Here is a 22,252-nt window from a genome sequence, read left to right as displayed (position 1 = left end):
TTATAAAATGTCATAAATATAAATAAAAACGTATGAATGAACTTTTAATATAAGTGCGGGCACACAACGCATAGAGTATACATGCAGTTTGGGCCCTTATAAACTGTAACTGTACTAGGCCGATACGTCTAACAGCCTATCTTATAGTTACGGCTCCGATACCAATCTGTAACACCCCGGCTTTAAGCGAAATGCGCCCAGGTATAACGTACAGATCACTCATAACTCGTAACGCTATTAAAGCGACAATAATTATATTTGTTTCATTTTATTAAATCACAAATACACAATGTGGCATTAATCAAATAACAATACAATAACTTTGAATTTCATTATGATATGTTTCTGATAACCTAATGGTCTAACTATTTAGTCTTCAATCCTTAAATTAAATTTCAATCTGCAGCACGTTTAAAATAATATGTTTTGTCAACAATAATGTTGGTGAGAATTCATAAAGTTTTGCATATGTATATAATACGAAAAGTGTAAGATTCACAAGTCAAGATGTAATGTTTCAATCATAAAGTAAAATAAACAAGAAATAACAAATAAAAGTTTGGAACGTGCTACACCCCAAAACGTGTAAAAGTAATAATGGGTTATTAAAACTCATTTGGAATAAGGGAAATCGTCAAAGGGTGGACGGTTTAAACAAGCTAGTTAGTTTCACGATGAGTCCCGACGATTTACCCTAATTTTAAACTATAAAATGAAATAAACATCTAATCGAAATAAACGAACTAGCCACGATAGAATGGGTTTATAACGGATTCGGGATGGTTAAAGCGGTATATATAATTTATGCTAACTTTAAAAAGTTGAACTAAAAAAACGTAAACAATTTAGATATTATTATATCATATATTTTATTAATTTAAGGCATTTTGTATTATAATATTATTTTTAATCTTTACCGGCATTTTAATGATTTGTATTATTTAAAAATTAAAACGAATGCTATTAAAAGACGTATGGTATTTACAAGGCACGGATTTTATCACACTAAATTAACTATGTTATTGGAATAAAACCAACGAACTATAATATAATGAATTATAGTTAACGAACAAATTAATATTAGCGAGTTAATGATTTATAAATATTACTTAATTTCAAATACTAAGTTTGAATGTTATAACCTTTACAAAAATTTGGTGTTAATGATATATTTTATTTTTTAAAAAAAGTGTTAGGAAATATAAGGCTTAGCACACAATAAATATATATATAAATGTTTTACGAGTTTTAACGAAACTTGACGGGTTTGAAAGATTGGTTTTTAGGTGAAAACGATAAAATTAATTTATAATAAATTTATTTAATCTTAAAATAATTTTATTAAATTTTTAATAATTTTTAAACATTTATTTTGGTTATATATATATAGGATTAGGTTCATTTCATAAGTGTTTCTTATTACGAGAAGTGATTCTAACCAATCACATAATTTCTTTTTAATTTCTAATAATTTAAATACAAGGGTACACTAGTAAAATATAAAGTTTTTGTTTTGTAACTCATACTCATTAATGGTTTAGTTAATGATAAATTACTAACAAATGGTAGTTACAAATTATTAATATTATTATTATTATTATTATTATTATTATTATTATTATTATTATTACATAGAAATCAACACAAGTGTGCGTATGTATTTGATTAAACAAAAGGCTGGTTTATATGATAACAATAACAATAACAATAACATTAATAATATAGGAAGGCAACAGCTAGATTAATATTTTTACATAATTCATACCTTACATTTTTAGGTGTAATAATTCGTAACACATACAATTTTTAAGTTTTTGTGAATATTGTATTAACATACACTTTATTTTGTAAAAAATGTAAAAAGGAAAGGAAAAATAGAGAAAACCTTACTATTATTATACATTTGATCTAAAATCATTTTATTCTAAAACATGGTTAATTATTATTATTTTTCTATTTGATCTCAATGTAAAGTTTTTTTTCCTCGATATTAATCAAATAATGTAGTGTGGGTGTTATGTAATGTAGATATAGCTACGTAATGTAGTGTAAGCATATTTTCGAATGTTGTGTATCTGTGTAGTCATAACTAATGTAGTGTAGGTACACTTTAAAATGTTGTGTAGGCATAACTAATATTGTGCAGACATATCTAATGTAATGTAGGAGAAACTAATATAGTGTATGTACACTTTCAAATATTGTGTAGACATAACAAATATAGTGTAAGCACACTTTCAAATGTTGTGTAGTCATAACAAATATAATGTACACGATTATTAAATTGCGCGTCCCTAAACAACCAGCAAATCCTTACACAACCAACATGCTTGGAAAATGATTAAATGAAAATTCGCTACACAACCAACATATATCTATATAACTTTTTAACGGCCTACACAATGCTTTTTTTATTCTTTTAATCAATTAATGTAGTGTAGGTTTATCTTAGTAACGTAGCTACGCAATGTTGTGTAGGGATACTTTCAAATGTTGTGAAGACATAACTAATGTAGGGCATACATATCTAATTTAGTGTGGGAACATTTTTAAATGTTGTGTAGTCATAATTAATGCAGTGTAGACATATCTAATATAGTGTAGACAAAATTAATGTAGTGTAGGCACACTTTCAAATATTGTGTGGTCATAAATAATGTAGTTTATACATATCTAATGTGGTGTAGACAAAACAAATATTGTGTAGTGATCATAACTAAAACTAATGTTGTGTAGGAATTAGTTTGCTTATACAATATAGTGTAGGCAAAACCAATGAAATGTAGATTTAACTAAATATATTGTGTATAACTATATGAAAAAGAATTAAATCCATAATATACATAATTTTAATGAAAAAAATAAAATCATATTAACTATCTAATGGGCATTGATTACTCATTTAAAGTAACCGCTGAACACATTAAAGACTGGTTTAATGAGGCCTACACCACAATGGACATATCTACCCTTTTTAATTAAATATATGTCATAAATATATATTTTTTAATTACGAATTTGCCATTTTTATTATAGACCATTGATTAAAAACAATCAATGGTTCAGATTTATTTCTCGCACTTCTCGCTATAATATCATTCTCGCAAGATCCGTCCCCTATATATATATATAAGAAAAAGATTATTAAATAATATAAACCAAAACGGCCTGACCCGGGTCCTTCCGTTCACACTCAAGTGTAATAACAAGTTGGTCTAGCTTGCTGTTTGGTTTTAAAACAGAAACAATAACATATAACTTAAGAGTTCAAGTTCATCTTTAACCTAACAACCCTAGGATTCAATCTTGTTATCCGCTCCATGTATGCCAAAATTATGTTAGGAGTTTTGATAATCACTGGAAAACTAAGCAAAACCATATAATAATTACTTTGTATCGTTGTGTTTTGACAGGGAAGCATGACTCGCCAGAAAGTTTTAACTTTAATAATCACGGAAATATTGAGTGTTTTTTAGTGGGATTGGAGGTTGTGAGCGAGTTTAGATGAATGCTATGCTGCTATTTATAATACCAATTGAAACGTATTGCGTTAAATCGATGTTAGTTGTATTTTGAACAGAGTCTGGCGGTTACGCGGCCATTACAGGTTGAAATTGTTGTTTTTAGATGTTAATATGTATAATTGATCATGATTAAAGATTTTTAACTTAGTACACGACCATTACACGAATATAAACAAGTCAAACACGCGAAATTTTTGGTTATTGGTGCCTTGCCGGCGCCATTTCCGGTGGCCGGATGTTAGGTCGAAAAAGCGTGGGGTAGGGAGGGGTTTGGGTTTGTTTTATAATTTTAATATTAATTTAAACTATTTACAATTTCAGTTCCTCAGTTTCTTAACTATATTAAAACCATATTAAAGTTTATATTCACAATAAAGAACCTTTAAGTTATAAAGTTTGCTAAAAGTATGTATAAGTATATTCGTGTTAATCTCGTATGAAGCCCAATAGCTTGAGGATCAATTAACTGTAAAAAATTGATTGAAAGAAATATTAAACGTGTGAACAATGACACTTCGAACGTCGGAAACACTTTATTAATGATAAACAAACAAACAATAATACATTGAAACGACCCAACGGGTTGGGTTAACGGATTCAGATGAAATGGATTTTTAATAATTGTTTTAAACCAAAACTGAAAATTTAAAATGGATCGGGTTTTCGATTTTGAAAAGTAACGAATGTTACAATGTCACCCATACCCGTTACTTCAAGGATTCCCCCGTTACCCAACCTTACCTTCCCAAAGTCTAATTCTTTTATATTCTTCATTGCTTCATTGCAGTGGGTAGCATGAAATGAAGCACCAGATCCATGACCCAAGAGTGCACACTGAGTTCCACACTACAAAATAAAGCCTCGTCCTCGAATATATCCCCGGAAGCATCCCCATCAGTGTCATTTTTAACCACAACATTGTTTAATTCCTTCTTTTTATTTGGATATTCACTCTTAACATGTCCCACCTTGTTGCAGATGCAACACATCATGTTCTTCCTAGGTTTAGATGAACCCCTACCCTTGCTCCCACTACCCATGTTATTCCCTCTTCCCTTAACAACATGCAACAAATTAGAGGAAGATGACCCACCTGAATTCTTGCGCCAAATATAATCGCCAAGAACCAAGCCTATAATCCCCTCAAATGTAAATCCACTAGTCCCCACGGAACTTGTAACTGTCTCGGGCTAGCTATCCGACAACGAAGATAGCAGCAGTAGAGCCTGAGTCTCATCATCAAATTTGATTCCCACAGATGATAATCTGGACATAATCGAATTCAGATTGTTAATGTGAACCTTTACCAAGCTCCCTTCATTTATCCTTGTCGTAAATAACTCCTTCACCAAGAACACCTTGTTAGTAGCAGAGGGTTTCTCATACATGTTTGACAGAGCATCCATCATACCACACTCCATGGTCATGATGTTGAAATCGACACTCTTCGTTACAGCCAACATGATAAATCCTTGGACTTTCTTGTCCTTTATCCATTTTCTCCGGCTAATCCTCCAGTACCATATTCAAATCTTTGTGACACAAAAAAATACTCTATTTTCAATTTCCACCAACCAAAATCAGAGCCATCAACCTTTTCAATCTAAGCATTCCCATCTTCAACCATCTCAAATAGCAAACAAGGAACAAATCGAAAACAGTGAACAAACACAGCATGGCATATACCTGAACTTGACGGTTGTTCTACTGAACCCTGTCAAATTAACCGATTTGCTCCTATAAAGTAACCCTTGCAGATAAATCTAAACTCGAACCAAACGGAACTTCACAAAACCCGATTCACCAATTACCCAGTTGGCCAGTTGATAATCACAACAGATAAGGAAACTTGAAACACAAAACCCTGACCTAAACCCAATGAATCCAAGAGTGCTTCACCAAACCCTAATCGACGGCTCAAAGAGTTTAAACCCGTTACAACCTCGATCACTTTCTAATCAAGCAAGCACCAAACCAAAAAACAAAATCCTTTCCTTTTTCTTGCTGCGTTGACTTCCTTTAACCTCAAAAGCCCAAAAGAAAATAAATAAAACCATTTTAAGGGTGAACTAAGACTTATTTAGACCGAGTTAAGGGTGAACTAAGACCCGTATATTCCATATCGATATTATGACTTATTTAGACCGAGTTAAGGGTGAACTAAGACCCGTATGTTAAATATCTTATTTTAAACTAAGAATGAGGGGAGTATATATATATTTTAAAAAAAGTGAGAAGTCGGGCCGAATAATGAAATTTTGGTGATAAGTTATGAAGAAACGAGCATTTTCATTAAACGTGAGAATATTCAAGCCGGAATTCGAGAAAATGTCAATGGGTGTATCCCTTTGAATATTGTAGATGATTGAAAACACAGAATGTAGGCGAAAACGTGACTTAATTATGAGTTATAACGAAGCGGGAATATGCAAATTAGTATTTTCCGAACACGGTCGTTAAAAATACATGTACCGAAAAGTTCGTAAAAATAAATACTATCGCCGCCATAACTGAGATTTATTATTGGGACAAAAATAAATGAAATCGAGATAATAATCTTAGATGAATTATTTTTAGGAAAAATAACATTTCTATATTTTTAAGTATTTCGGGTTAATGCGGAACCGATACCTCCTAAACTACCAACGATAATTTATTTTAAAAAATAAATTAACAAGCTAGTTAGGTCGGAAATAATACAAATAACTTGAGGAATAATATACGAAAAATATAACGTCACTCGAAGTAGGGGGTTCGTTGTAGCCAGAGACAAACATGCGAACGGAGACCCCGAGGGAAAACCCAGCACTATAAATAGTGGGCCACTCCCCATATTTCTGTCACACCCCAACCTAAGACGGAAATGCCGGGGAGTGAGCATGATTGTTCATAGCTCAAGGTAACTATCATACAATAAATGTAACAATAACTGTTTAATTAATTAATTCCAATTAAAACACACACACTACTAGAAAAAAATGCCTTCAATGACACGCATTGCGTGTCATTAAAGGGTGCAGATGACACGCAAATGCGTGTCATTGAAGCCCGTCATAAATTGAATATGACACACATCTGCGTGTCATGCTTAATGACACGCATTAATAACACTCATTTGTGACATGCGTTTATGACACCAACATTCGACATGCATTTGTGCGTGTCATCGTATATTTTTTTTTGTCAAAAAAAATATATTACTCTTTTTGCACAATTACTAATATTTACATTAATGACACAAATATAACAGCAAAACTATGCATTTCATTTCTTAATTAGACATCGTAAGTCAAAATATTACAAATATTCACAAAGTTAACAAAAATATTGGTTAGCACTCAATACCGTACATATCACTACCGGAAAATAAATTGCGTCGCATAACTTGACCATTTTTCCCGAACTGCATCAAAATCCACCTTTGTGTATTCCTCTTTGCCTCCCCCAACCCAAGACAAAAAATAAACAACGAAAACGTTACAAAATTTGGCTGAGCCAAAACGAAGTGGGTCATCCTCTAACCCTTCATAACTGTCTTTTGCCAACCTCTTCCTTGCTCTTTTAGACTTGCATTTAAATAAAATATATTAATCTATGTATCTCTCTCTACTGTAGTATATATATTTGATACACAAGGACCATAAAGCAACAAACCTTTCTTATATTTCTGAGCAGCTTCATATGCTTTTCAAACATTACTTCCTTAACTGCATGAAGACCACATTTTTTAACAAGTATTTCCAAGAGCTGCTTCTGCCACCACTAATCATCCCAATCATGTTGGATCTGTTCATTACTCGTAAGGTGTGCGAAGAAAAAAAAGTTTCTTACCTATGCCAATAGAGTATCTCATGCAAAGTAATCACCATTTGAGTAGCTAAACCCAAGAACAGAACTCCTATGGCTACCAAGAACAAAACCTGAGTAATCTATACACACATCACATATAAATTATAAATGGATATATAAGAATTAAAAAAAAATCCTTACTTTGGTGATAGAATGGCCTCAACAATCAGAAGCATTAGAAGTTTTCCTAAAGAGAGACATGTTGTAAACCATTAAACCCATATCATTGTATAATGTATATATTGAAAAAATGAAATTACAACTCGAGTATCAAAGCTTCATAGCATCATAATCCTTTTATGATGCCATTTTTTCAAACAAGTGGATCAGTAATTCCAGTTTAAGTCACGTGTTTTACTATCATTAAATACTACTTTTAAAAGTCCTGTATAACTTAGTTGATATATATAACACTATTAAATTATAACAAGATTAACATTATGAAGCATTCATTCTGCAAGTTATGAAAAACTTAATGGGCCAAGAATTCAAAAAACATCAACTATCTAGTTAGTACATTAAAAACAAGGTACTATGAACGGATCTGATTGCTAATAAAAATTAACATTGAACAACGAAATTTGCAAACAATACTGCAGAACACAAACTTTGTAAGAACTCCCTTTAGTGGTTAAGCATAAACCCACCTAAGGTCAGGCATGCCCAACTAAAATATACATAGCCATAATCCAAAAACCAAATTTAAATATCCCCACAAATATATACAAAATCAACGGCCAGGTTCGATTTGTTCCGACTGGTTTCCCTATAAACTATAAGCCAAACTATTCATTACGGTCTCAAAACTTTCAAACTAACTAACCAAATTCTTTAAGGTAATCGACCGCGAAACCAAATCGTTGACCAGTTTGAATGGTTTCACGTTTTAAACCAAACCCTAAATACCCCTACTGCCTAACTAATGCGTACTTATGGTGTTTACCGATTTTTCTATAGTTCGGGTACCAAACCAAGCATTTTTGGTACTCGTACCAAGTTTTTAAGAAAATCGGGATCAACACCGTTACGGTATTGAGCTCAACCCTATTAAAAACAATTTTTATGGATTAACAAGAAATCTATCAACAAACTAACACAACACTGTAACAGTTGAGCACAAGTTTAGAACAATATATCATTAAATCAATCAATAAGCAAGTGGCAGGTTTATCAGCATATGTCTTAAAGATGAAGTTGCACTCCTACAATCGAAACAAAAACAGGACTAATTCATTGGCTCTATTTATCTCATACATGACACATGCCATGTACTCTAGTTGGTAGTATGTTTATTTTAGGCTCTTCAAACAACTACTTGAATTATCATAAATGTAACAAATAATAAGTGGCTCACGGTTCAGTTGCAGATGAGAAAGCATGCGTTCTAGCCTAGCTTTCATAATCAGAGATAAACAATTTCTTTTATTTCACAATAGCCAAAATAATTGTTCTAACCTAGCTTTTAAATTCTTCTTAGCCTGATTTGAACTAGGGTTACAAAATAGAACAATTAACATCAAATTACTGTTACTATAATACAAATTAACATCAAATAAAAATGAAATTGAGTGTTGGTGTCACCTCAAATCAGTTTCACTTTCGAGGCTCCCGAAATAAATCGTTGTCTTCGTCGGAGAAGCGTATTGACGTCATATTCGAATTCGATTCCGGCGAAGTGTGAAGTGGCAATTAGGGTTAGGGCTCCGAATGAGGTGAAAACGGCGAGATAGAAGAAAGGGAGGTGGCGAGAGAGAAGAGAGGAAGATAAGAGTTTTTTAGGTTTACAAATGAATTGAAAGAGGCGTGTGATTTTGAGAAGTAATTATCGGGAATGAAGGATGACACAGACGACACGCATTTTCTGATGCTGTACCCAGTCTTTGGTTTTTTTTTCCTTTTTCTTTATTTATGACATTGAATCGATGACACACCATGCATGTCATAAATTTTAAAAATTATGACATTGTTCAATGACACGCGCATTTGCAAGTCATAAATCATCGCATGTCATGGTGAGCATGTCATTAAAGGCCCTTTTTCTACTAGTGACATCATCCCAATATAACAAATAATCCATAACAATAATAGATATAATCCAAATAAACTTAAAATTAAATTGCTTCTTGATAAAGACTAAGGTCTCGACTAATACTCCATAACTTCAAGTCTTCAATTCATGCGATAACCTGCATATGCGTAGAAAATAGAATATATTTGTCAACAATATTGTTGAGTGAGAATATCACCAGTTTTACAAAGTTACAATATAATATGAAAGATAGCAAAACGTAAATAAATGCGGTAAATATAACCAAACCATGAGCAAGTAAAGTGTCAAGAGACCATTGCCAAGCGAATCGGGCGCCGGTTAAACATGACGGTCGTATGATCATACTATAATGAGAATATGTTGGACCTCTCCGAATGCGTAAAAGTAAACAAGTAATCAAATAGCAACTACGTTCGATTAATCACACACAATATCACGTTTGCTAATTTTAAGATATGTATAATATGAAATAATGTAGTACGCATACGTCCCCAAAACGTTTGAAAATAAGTAAAATAGGGGAATGACATAAACTCACCTTAAATACTAAGCAAGTGAGTATAAAATAAGAATATAATAAGAACTCGTCCGTTAACGCCAAACGATGAAAACCAACAGAACCTGAAACTTGGAGATATAAAACTATGAGTAAAATCGAACTTAATGCCGCTGGAATCAATCCAAACGGATGAGTAGAACTCAAGTTATGTCAATTTTAATATTTAAACAAGTCGAGTCTGACCGGATCCGAACAGTGAGTCGGAAGTCGGGTTTTGGTTAGAAGCCTTAAAATTTCATTGCAAGAATAAAAGTCTTCTGCACCGAATGTTGAATCCGATCAGAAGTATGAGAAAACATAAAGTCAAACAAGTTGATTGTTTTGCCCTTTATCGGGTTTTTATGAAATTGACCAGTCAACACCCTTCAATCTCATAAATCGATTGAAGGTTATTGACTAAGGAATGTAAATGGACAATAACTCAGTTTACAACTTACCCAGAAAGTGAAAGAATCAAGAGATATGATGAGTCAAAGGTTCACGCGTATGCAAAGTCAACCGGTTATGAACGTATCTTCAACAAAATAGCAAAAACCGAGAAGTATTATGATGATCAGAGAAGGTTGACGGCTGAGAGGAGTCTATTAGGGTTTAGGGTAAAGTTTGTGGCAGGAAATTATGGGTTGTTTACATAGAGATTACAAAAAACAACCATTTATGGTGATTATGCTCGTTGAAGTAACAAAATATGATTTAATGAGAAAATCAATGAAATAAACTAACAGATTTGTTCTTTATCAGTAAAGAACAAATGTGGACTTGTATTTTGGTTATAAACACTTTCTTGGACCTTAATTCACTCACTTATGCCTAAAATACGTGATTTATATGCCAAAAACGAGTTAGGAAAGTATAAAAAACATATCATCTGTGCAGATGGTTCAGCGCGGCGTGCGACCAAAGGAATGAAGCCCGTCGTGCGGCGCCCCGAGTGACCAAGGATAGGATTTTCAATTTTGACATATTTAGTCCTTGTGGTTTGATATTTGGTCAATTAATAAACTTTTTATGAAATAAATAAGAAGTAACCATATTATAAAGTATGAGGGGCATAAGTGAACATAGGAAAACTTTATTACTCATAAATGCAAAGTATTATTAGGGATTAAGATCCGAATAATGTTCGTACAAAGATAAAATGGAAGCAAAACGATATCGTAAAACCCGAAATGTTACAATTTCTTCATAACTAAGAAATGTAGATATTGAAACTAGATAGAGTGAGCCATTGAGGGAAGAGCTGGAGAGAATTCCGGCTAAGGCAGTGGTGGCCGGTGGTGGTCCGATGGAGGTCTGGCAGTGGTTCGGTGGCGGACGAAGCCATCTTCTACCGGAAACCATTTCTCCACGTCCTGAACGCGATGGTAAGCCCGGATCATCATAATTTTGAGCTGAAGTTCGTTAAAATAATGTTTTAAAATATGGACAGATTGTTCTAGATTTGCGTGCTTTCAAAGATCGTGTTGGTACGAGAAATCTAATGGTTCGATACCTTGATTTTCGTATGGAAAGTTAATAACTCATATATGAACGTCATGAATGGCGGAGATGAGGTTTTAAGCTGTATAAGTTGGTGTTTAGACTCGTTTTCGTGACTGACTTCATAACTCTAAAGAAACCCAGATTCATCTGGCCAACGGATCGAGTTGAAATTTTTGGTGAACCTTCCTAACACATAGATATTTGATTCCATCAAAGGAATCGATGATCAGATGTCTGGATGATGAATTATAAGCTTTGTAAGTTATTGGTCATGTTGTAAAACGAAAATAGTTTCTTAAAATGAGTTGCGTGTAGGTTTCGAGGTATAATATGGACGATCCGAGACGAAGAAATGTTCGTGACGCAAAAACTGTATCCGGATCACATTGCTTGCAGGTTTTGAACAAATTTCTAGATGTGAACCGCACACAAGAAGTGTAACTTTTATTCCATAATTTTTGATAAAATTAGATTGTGATCAATGTTTTCAAACTCGGACTAAACATGGACCCGAACTTATTACCGGGTCACAGGTCGGACCGGTCATTGACCCGATGACTTCATAAATAATAACACACACATACATACATATATATATATATATATATATTATTTTTTAGATTAGTTATAATTAAATAATACTTAAGCATGTATGTTAAATATTTTTTAGTGATCGACATATGTTAAAATTTAAAAATAAAGCAGTCCATTTAATAGTAAATTAGTAACTGGTAGTTCTTTTGACTAAGACAAGTAGCAGGCTCTATGGGCTTTGTTGAAAAGCCCAGCATTGTTATGAAATGCCTTTTATCCCACTACTTAACCCTACCTCATGTGTTCATTTTTCTATTTCTGTTTCTTTAAATCAGCCGCACACCAATTTCTTTGCAGCGACCACGGTCTGCCAAAGTCTAATTCCGTTCAAGTTCTTATAAACCATATTTTCTTTTATTAACCGTCGCATTTTAGAGGGGCCAAGTAACAAAAAGAAAACGGCGGTGCATACCATTACAACACCAAACCTTGGTCGGCCGGTTGTAAAGAGAAGCGATTTACATATTGAATAGTCTAGGGTTAGATTTCAGATGAATTTTGATTATTTTTTGATTAAAAATAAAAAAAAAAAACGTTTACTAGTTCACCTGGCGGGTCACCGCTTCCAGTCCGACTGCCACCCGAAATGTCACACCCCGAAAATCTTATGTTAGCAGCGGAAGACTTAACTAAGTTAATTTCGGGCAATGACAGATGCCGATAGCCAAATCACGAAACATAATGCTTAAATATATTAAAAGGCTTGCTTATTCATCAGAGTGCACATGTCATATTTTACATAGTTTATTATTATTACAAGCCTACAAGTTCCACGTCATCCAGAACACACGCATCCCCAGTTCCATCCCATCCATTCCTTGCGATGCCGCCATATTTCTCATTCACCTGAAAAGTATGTTAAAATAATTTTGTCAACACGAATGTTGGTGAGTTTCTCAATTAAAAGCCGGGATGTAACTGTTCTCGACTTTACATCCATTTATTTATCATTTTTATTAATGATAATTTCCCATCATTCACCATTCTTTTCAATGGGAATTTTAATTTCCAACCTTTTCCAATATAGCAATATATTTCTTAAACAAAACGTGTTAGTTGTAAACGAGCAAAGTGTACAACACATGTATGACTATCATTATGATAAACATGATGCATACCAAAATCAAAATATTCCCACCTTTTCAACTAGAGCGACTGGAAGAGTGGGGGGGGGGGCGTCACCCCGATAGATCTACCAATATTTTTAGGTCATTTCTCTCTAGGTTAACGGTTTTTTCTTTCATAATGACTCATCTCATTTAACACAATTTGTAAAATATATAGCCCTTAGTTTACATACTCTTCCCCCAAAAACATTTATAGATCAATAAAATGAGGGGATTTAGAAAACTCAGAGTTTAGGTCGGTTGTTCCAAATTGTCTCGTGTCCTAATCATATAGTACATAATTAATAATTCATTCATATTTTAAGTTATGTGTTCAACTTAAAATATTTCACACATTTTATTTCTTAAAAATGTCATTCTTTTTGTTTGTGTGTTTATTTTAGTTTTAACGACACATTGGCGATTCCTTTCAAATCCAACCCTATGTGATCATTCAACACACACAAGGTCTCCAAACTTATAAACTTATCCCCAAGTATCATTAACACATTTTATGCATAAATATTTCATATAGCAAATAAACAAGTAATAATATATTATTGTATTATTTAATATTGTTTAATATTAGCTAATAATATTAAATTTGATAAATTTATATTTTAGTTGTTGGAATATTTACCATTTTATATCTTTATACTTATTACACTTTTAAAAATCATTTTCCGGTTTGGTCAGTTTTGTCGGTTTTTTGTTAATCGGCGAACCGGTTAACTTTTCTTGTAAAAATTGAGCTTTTAATTACATTTAAGTACTTTAAGTGTGAAAATATGCAAGTTTTATAAGTTATTTTATTAAATTAGTCCATTTCTTATTTAGTTATTAATTTCACAAAACTAGTAAAATTTTTGACGTTTTCGGGTCGGTTTTCGCGATACGAACCATCAAAGACCGAGTTATTCCATCCTTGGTTTTAAAAAGCGAGAGGCAAAGAAAAGCGACGTGATTTAAAACAGAAGCGTGAAGCGCTAGGCGGAAAAGCGAGAGCTTTTTGCACACGAGGCGAACATACTTATATAATTTTTATATATGTATATATCATGGGTTTTTAGCACATCTCGACCCATAATGTAACTACATTTAACCATTAAATATGACTTAATATATAAACTACCTATACGTACAACCTAAAAAGCATATTGTACAACATTTAGAAGCATAAAAAACCCCTTGTCCAAAAGGCGAGCACCTCAACTTCACCTTAGGTCGCTTTTTGCCTAAAATTCTCGCCTCAGGCTCGCCTTTTAAACATTGCTCGCCTTTACTAGCCTAAAGCGAAGAGGCCCTCGCCTTAGGTCGCCTCTTGCCTCAGGTCGCCTCTTGCCTCGGCTCGCCTCAGGCGGGCTTTTTAAAACCAAGATTCCATCTTGGCCTCAATATATACATTTACTTATGTAAAGTATATATATTATTTGGGTTTAGGGGCTGTTTTAAACAGTTCCCAAAACCGTTGTCGGTTCGCGCTAAAAATCTCATTTTTCGACCGTTAAAGCTACCGACAAGCAATTTAAATTAAATTAAACACACCAAACGCTTTGTACACTTAATACACATATTTCTAACATATAAGTTGAATCAAATTTTCAGGTTTAAACACTTAGCACAAAACACAACCTTTTAGCAAATTTTAAGTTTAACACACATAATTCTTAACTTACTAGTTTTAGCAATATATGGACATATCCCTTTTTACTAAGTCTAACATGAACATGATATCCTAAATTTTCAGATTCCAAGCCATAAACTATCATGTCCCTTTCAACTCATGTAATGCCAAAAATTAGCTTTTACACATCCTTTTTACTACACTAAAATCCAACATAGAACATGCATAATATTCTTCCAAATCATGGGGTGTCATATTAATCATTTAATTAATCATTGTCCATGCTTATTATGATAGACACTTTTATATTTTCATCATACATACTCAATACTAACATGCATCCTAAGTATCAACACTTTCATCACTTTCATCAATAAGTATATCTTTCAATAAAGTTTCTATTTATAGTAACTTTATTAAGTTAAGCAATTTAGTGATTTATCAAATGTTTTGCATTATATTATAAACATAGTCATTTCATAACAATATTTCAAGTGTTTATAAACTAGGCATCCAAGTCAAAACTCAAGTCAACTATGCACTTTCTCCATTCATATTATAATATACTAATATAGTACCCAGTCCACTTTGCATGTACCTCTTTCTTTCTCTCTCGATTCTCTCTCATAAAATCAAACCCCAAAAACAAACTCCATTTAATTCTTATTCTTTCATCTAACATAAGCATCATAGCAATAAATATTATACTCACAACATCATCAAATTTCTTCCTTATTTCACCTAAATATCGCATGCATGTCATTATATCTTCATATTAACCATTAAAACAAAAGAACACATAAACTCCTTTTACCAAGTATTATCATGTGACCATTGAATGTACCAAAAATTATAACTTAGTTAACAAGATTTATACATGCATGTAAGTGTTTAATATTTTACTACATATACATATATATTTTCGGCCATACATACATATGCTTAAATTTCCCTTTTCCAACTTTTACTTCTTTATAACATGTTTATTAGCATCAGTTTCAAAATTAAGTTAACCACTTATTTAAAGTCCAAAGGAGTCCATAGGTGTTCTTGCATGTGGGTTATTTAGTGCATAAAAGTCCATAATACCATTTTCTTATTTTCACTTTATGTTACTTAAATCTTTGAAAGAGCATTAATATACAGTCAACTCTTTAGGTTTCTTGAGTGTATGTGTGTATGCATACATGTGGGACACACACACACATACACACACACCCCTACGGTTTTGAGCACACACACACACACATGCATTCAGTTTTTAATCCATAAATTGAGTTTTTAGTGTATTTATTGAATGTGTGAAACATTTTATTGCAACATTTAGAAAGAAATGAACATTATAAGGCTTCAACCTTGGGTTTTTGGATGGGAAGAAGTGAATAAGAGGAAATAAAGAAGAACCTTGAGCTTCCTACTTATTTTAAAAGCTTCCTAGACCCATGGTGATTCTTTCTCCATAACCCTTTTAAGCTACTTGATCTTAAGAGAATGGAATGAGGATGAAGATGAAGATGAAGTTGTATGGTGAAGTGGGGGTGGGTGGCGACGGGTTGGAGGTGGTGGTGGTAAGGTGGGTTTTCAATTTTTGTTTAAGTGAGTGTCGTGAAGATATAATATTCTTGAGAGAATTCCATATGCCTTGAATGAGAAAAATGGAAGAATGAAGGTGAAAGGAAGTGATGGATCGGTTGGGTTTTAAAAGAAAAAGGAGTTGTAATGTTTGATGAATATGGCATGCAGGCTTGATGTGTTGGTGTTTTAGGGTGGTTAGTTGTCAAGAACTTAACAAGTTTCGTGTTTCAATTTGGCAATCATGAGCATGCATATGAAAGGAGTGGTTCGGGGGGGGGGGGGGGGTGATATGGAGAAAGTAGTGGAAGATTTGGTGGGTCATAGTCCAACATAATATATTAACTTAAGTCTAATTTTAATGAATTATAACTATCTAAACGAACTCCATTGCTAATAATTTTTGTCGGACTTTATCCGATTTAGAGGTATATTGTCGGAGGCTTGGGGTATGCAAGCTTGAGGACCTTCCCATTGAAGTTCTTGCCTTCCTACCATCCTCTCCTTCACCCGGATTTGATTCTCTTGAAAGGTAGTCTTTACATGCATGGATTTTTAGTGACATGCATGTGTTTGATAGCATGTATTTCATATATGGATCCGGGATTGGGTTTTGCATGTATAAAATTGGTTTTATACACTATAAACTAACAAGATTTAAAACTTTTATCCGCAGCTTTTTTCATAAAATTGGGTTTTATGACTTTGATAATCTTGTTAAAACCCAACAATGGCATCAACATCCGCTTATACGAATGCATGCTTCATTAGACCCAAAAATTTTCGGTTTATGGTGAGTTTTACCATTTGGCCGAAAATTTTAGGGATTTTGGTTACCCCATGGTTTTTCAAGGTTATACTTAACATGCATGTGGTAATCTTGAAAAACTAGGTCATTTGGATGACTGTTTATTTTGTTTGGACAAAACCCAAAAACTTTCGGTTTGGTTAGTTTGGGCCGAAAGTTTTGAGGGAAAGGGAACCATTTTTGGTCTTGTGTTATTGCATATTTGGATGTGTATTGGATGTTCATAACCTAGCCCATGGCCTTGTGTTTGGTTGAATGTTTGTGTTGATGTGTTTGTTCATTCAAGTGGTGGTTTGTTCATTCGATATGGTTGTAATATTTTATTTGGGTTTGTAATCTATTTATTCATTCATTTGGTTTGTAATAATAACTAGATTAGATGCATTTCTTTTACAAGAAAAAATGTATTAGGATATATTTTGTAAAAGAAGATGCAAGGAAGGAAGCCCAAATAAAGTGGATGGAGACCACAACACGGGGGTGAACACTTGGAGCATTTGGATGCGGGATCAAGTGGGAGTTCACGAAGCACATCTCCTTTTGGGTCCCTTAGGAGAGACTTTTTGACACTCTATTTCGGTCAACAAGTGTAGTCAACATTAGGAGGCTATGGTTATGAACTTATGGTTATGTGTTTTATGCTTGTGTGGTTGATTTACTTTTGTTTGTGTTAGTGTAATATGGTTTGCTAACAACTTAAAATCAACAACTAGCATAAAATTGGTTCCTTAGAAATCGTTAGGTAATAAAAATTGGTTTTATTAAAGTCTAATGATTTTATAATAAAATGGGTTTTATTAATAGGAACTTTGAAAATGGGTTTTTCAACTAAGTACCATACATTTGAATGCATGCAAATGGAAGGTACATAAAATGTTTTCCAATCTAGAATTTAGAAAACGAAAATCCCTTTTATAAAATAAGTCGAACACCATCCTTTTGTGCAACACTCGAATCACTTGGGAACTTGATGTGGGATAAAGGTCACCTAACCGCATTGAAGGAAACTTGTGAGTTTGAGGTGGGTTTTGCCATATTTGTGGGATAAAAATCACCTAACCACTTGTATGTTAAACTCACATGTGTGTATAAGTAGGCGACTTAAATTGGAAACCATGTGAATAGGGTCACCGAAGCATGGCGTACAATGGTGTTGATGGGATTAAACATGCCAACTAAACATAAGATGTTTAACCGATCCCATAAAACTAGAGTTTCAAAGGGTTGCAATCGTCAAACGTTGACTACCTTGTTAATTTAAATAGTAGGATAAAGGTCACCTAACTACTATTTGAATGTAACATCGGGTTCTAGATTTTAATCATTAATTATCTAGGAGACATATAGGGTATTAACGATTAAAATTAATTATTGATATCGAAAATACTAAATTGAGCTTTGTTATATTTGTAGATGGCCGCTATCAACAATCCACCTAACGTTATTATCCCACACCGTTAACAACCTATCACTAAGATCTATTCTCGATAAGGATCGTCTAAACTATAAAAACTTTATGGATTGGTATCGAAACTTGAGAATCGTTCTCAAGCAAGAAAAGAAATGCTACGTATTAGAGGATCATATTCCCGATGAACCTAGCATTGACGATGCCGATAACTATAACGATTGGATAAAACACAACGAAGATTCGGTGCAAGTTTCTTGCCTCATGTTGGGAACTACGATTCCCAAGATTCAAAAGGATTTTGAACTTCATGGGGCATACGATATGATCACCCCAACTTAAGGAAATGTTCCTAACACAAGCTAGGGTGGAACGCTTCGAAACAGTTCGAGCGGTTCATGCATGTCGTATGGAAGAAACCCAATCGGTTTCCCTCCTATGTGCTTAAGATGAAAAGCCACATTGATCGTCTCGAGCACCTTAATTGTCCCATCTCAAAAGAGTTAGCCACGGATCTAATCCTAAATGGCTTAACTAAAAAGTTTGAGACTTTTTTTATGAATTATAACATGAATGGGTGGGACAAGAGCATTGGTGAGCTTCACGCAATGCTCAAGACGGCCGAGACGGGAATGGGTAATAAGGTTTTACCCGTTCTAACAATCAATGAAGGAGGAAATAGGAAGATGCATCACCCAGAACCCAAGGCAAAGGTTGCCAAAGTAAGAGACAAGTCATGGGTATGATCAAGGGAAAGGCGAAAGCGGGACCACCCAAACCGAAGGAAAAGAAGCCAAAGGTTTGCGCGAAGGATCCGTGCTTTGGATGTGGGGAGATAGGGAATTGGATGAGGAATTGTCCAACCTATCTAAAAGAGTTGAAAGCTAAGAGAATGCGGGGAAAAGCTCGGGTACAACTTACATGATTCATTTTGATCTTAATATTATTTCTTCTAACAATGGGTATTGGATACGCGATGTGGAACTCATATTTGCAATTTGTTGCAGGGGTTCAAAGGAAATAATGGATTCAAGAAAGAAGATATTAGTCTCTTCATGGGCAACGGAGCAAAGGTTGTTGTCGAAGCCCGAGGAGACTACACTTTGAAGCTTCCAAATGGTTTGGAAGTTATTTTGAATGATGTTTTGTAAGCTCCTAGTTTGACTAGGAATATTATCTACATTTCACTTCTAAGACAATATGTTATGATTTTAAATTTGTAGACAATGGTATTTGTGTTTTCATGGATAGTTTTTTATTTTAAAGCAATGCCGTCTAATGGCATTTATGAATTAGTTCACGATAACACATCCTTTGATAACATGTACCAATCAAGCACCAAGAAACTCAAAATGGATTTGAGTAACACTTATCTTTGGCATTGTCGCCTTGGTCATATAACAAAGATCGCATACATACACTTCAAAAGAATGGTCTTTTGGAATCAAGTGATGATTCATTTGATAAATGCCAGTCTTGTATGTTAGGAAAAATGACTAAGGACCCTTTTAGTGGAACCAAACGAAAGGGAAAAAGACTTATTAGGTATCATACATTCGGATGTATGTGGTCCCTTTTAAGGCAATGACAAGGAATGGTGAAAGATACTTATACCTTTATCGACGATTATAGTCATTATGGGTATGTTGTACTTGTTAAGACACAAAGATGAAGCCTTTGAAATATTCAAAATCTTCCAAAATGAAGTACAAAATCAACTCGATAAAACCATCTAAGTACTTCGTTTGGATAGAGAAGGTGAATACCTAAGTGATGCTTTCCAGGATCATCTTAGAAGTTATGGGATCATCTCACAACTTACTCCACCCGGAACACCGCAACACAATGGTGTATCTGAGAGGAGGAATCGAACTCTATTGGATATGGTTCAATCTATGATGACTAGAAGCACATTACCTCTATCATTTTGGGGTTTCGCTTTACTCTCCGTGGCCCGTTTTCTAAATATGGCCCCAGCCAAGAAAGTGGACAAGACACCTTTCGAAATATGGAATGGAAGGGCTCCCTCGTTATCATATTTAAAGGTATGGGGTTGTGAGGCTTATGTCAAGAGCAACACCCAAAACAAACTTGAAAGTCGATCGACTAAGTGTATCTTTGTAGGATATCCCAAGGACTCCATGGGATATTGTTTCTACAACCCAACCGAGCAAAAGGTATTCGTTGCTCGAAAGGCCAAGTTCTTAGAAACTAAGTTCCTATGGAAGGTACTAGTAGAACGGTGGAACTCGAGGAGGATCGAGAACCACAAGCTGATACACGTTTGGTTGATACTTGCAATCAACAAGAGAATGTTGAGAATGATCAAATGGTCGATCAAAACACACAAAACGTGAACAAATCCGGAAGAATTAGTCATCCACCTGAAAGATATGGATTTTCATGGACGGATGCTATGTGGTACATTCGGATGAACCCACCACATACGTGATGCAATGTCACAATCCGATTGTGACAAATGGCTTGAAGCCATGAACGTTGAGATGCAATCCATGCATAACAACCAAGTATGGGATTTGGTTGTATCACCTCTTAATTCCAAACCGGTTGGAAGTAAGTGGGTTTTCAAGAAGAAAACCGATATGCATGGAAACTTGGATACTTATAAAGCAAGACTTGTAGCAAAAGGTTTCACTCAAACTCAAGGGGTTGACTATGATGAAACTTTTTCTCCCGTAGCAATGCTAAAGTCTATCAGGATATTGTTTGCCATAGCCGCACATTATGACTATGAGATATGGCAAATGGATGTCAAAACCGCTTTTCTAAATAGGCATCTTGAGGTAGAAGTCTATGTGGTTCAACCCAAAGGTTTTGTCGATCCAAAACATCCTAACAAAGTATGCAAGTTAAAGAAATCAATCTATGGATTGAAACAAGCATCTAGAAGTTGGAATCACCGTTTGATAAAGAAGTTAAGAAATTGGATTTATCAAGAATGGTGATGAAGCTGTGTGTATAAGAAAGCTAGTGGGAGCATTAAAACTTTCTTAGTATTGTATGTTGATGACATACTACTATTTGAAAATGACATTCCAACCATGGAAGGTGTAAAAGCATGGCTTGGAAGTTGTTTTCCATCAAAGATCTTGGTGAAGCCACCTATATTTTGGAATAAAGATCTATAAGGATAGATCAAGGCGGTGATAGGTTTAAACCAAAGTGCATACATTGACAAAATCTTGAAAAGGTTCAAGATGGAGAACTCTAAGAGAGGTTTGGTACCTGTTCAAAGAGGAATGATATTGAGTGCATCTCAATGTCCAAGCTCAAAGGATGAGCAAGAGAAAATGAATGGAATCCCATATGCATCGGCTATTGGATCCATCATGTATGCAATGTATGCACTAGACCGGATGTGTCATGCGCTTTAAGCATGACAAGTAGATTCCAACATAATCCGGAAGTAGCCATTGGATGGCGGTTAAAAGTATGTTGAAATACCTTAGAAGGATAAGGACATGTTTCTAATATACGGTTCGGGTGAGGATGAACTCGTTGTAAAGGGTTTACACGGATGCGAGTTTCCAAACCGATCAAGATGATTCTCGATCACAATCGGGATATGTTTTCGTTATGAATGGTGGGGCAGTCTCTTGGAAGAGCTCGAAACAAGATGTGGTAGCATTGTCCACCACAGAATCAGAATACAGCG

Source organism: Bidens hawaiensis, unplaced genomic scaffold, assembly GCF_021521415.1.
Source record: "Bidens hawaiensis isolate Kalapana, Puna unplaced genomic scaffold, B.hawaiensis_p1.1 tig00038587_1, whole genome shotgun sequence".
NCBI lineage: Eukaryota > Viridiplantae > Streptophyta > Magnoliopsida > Asterales > Asteraceae > Bidens > Bidens hawaiensis.
Note: the sequence above shows the minus strand (reverse complement) of the source record.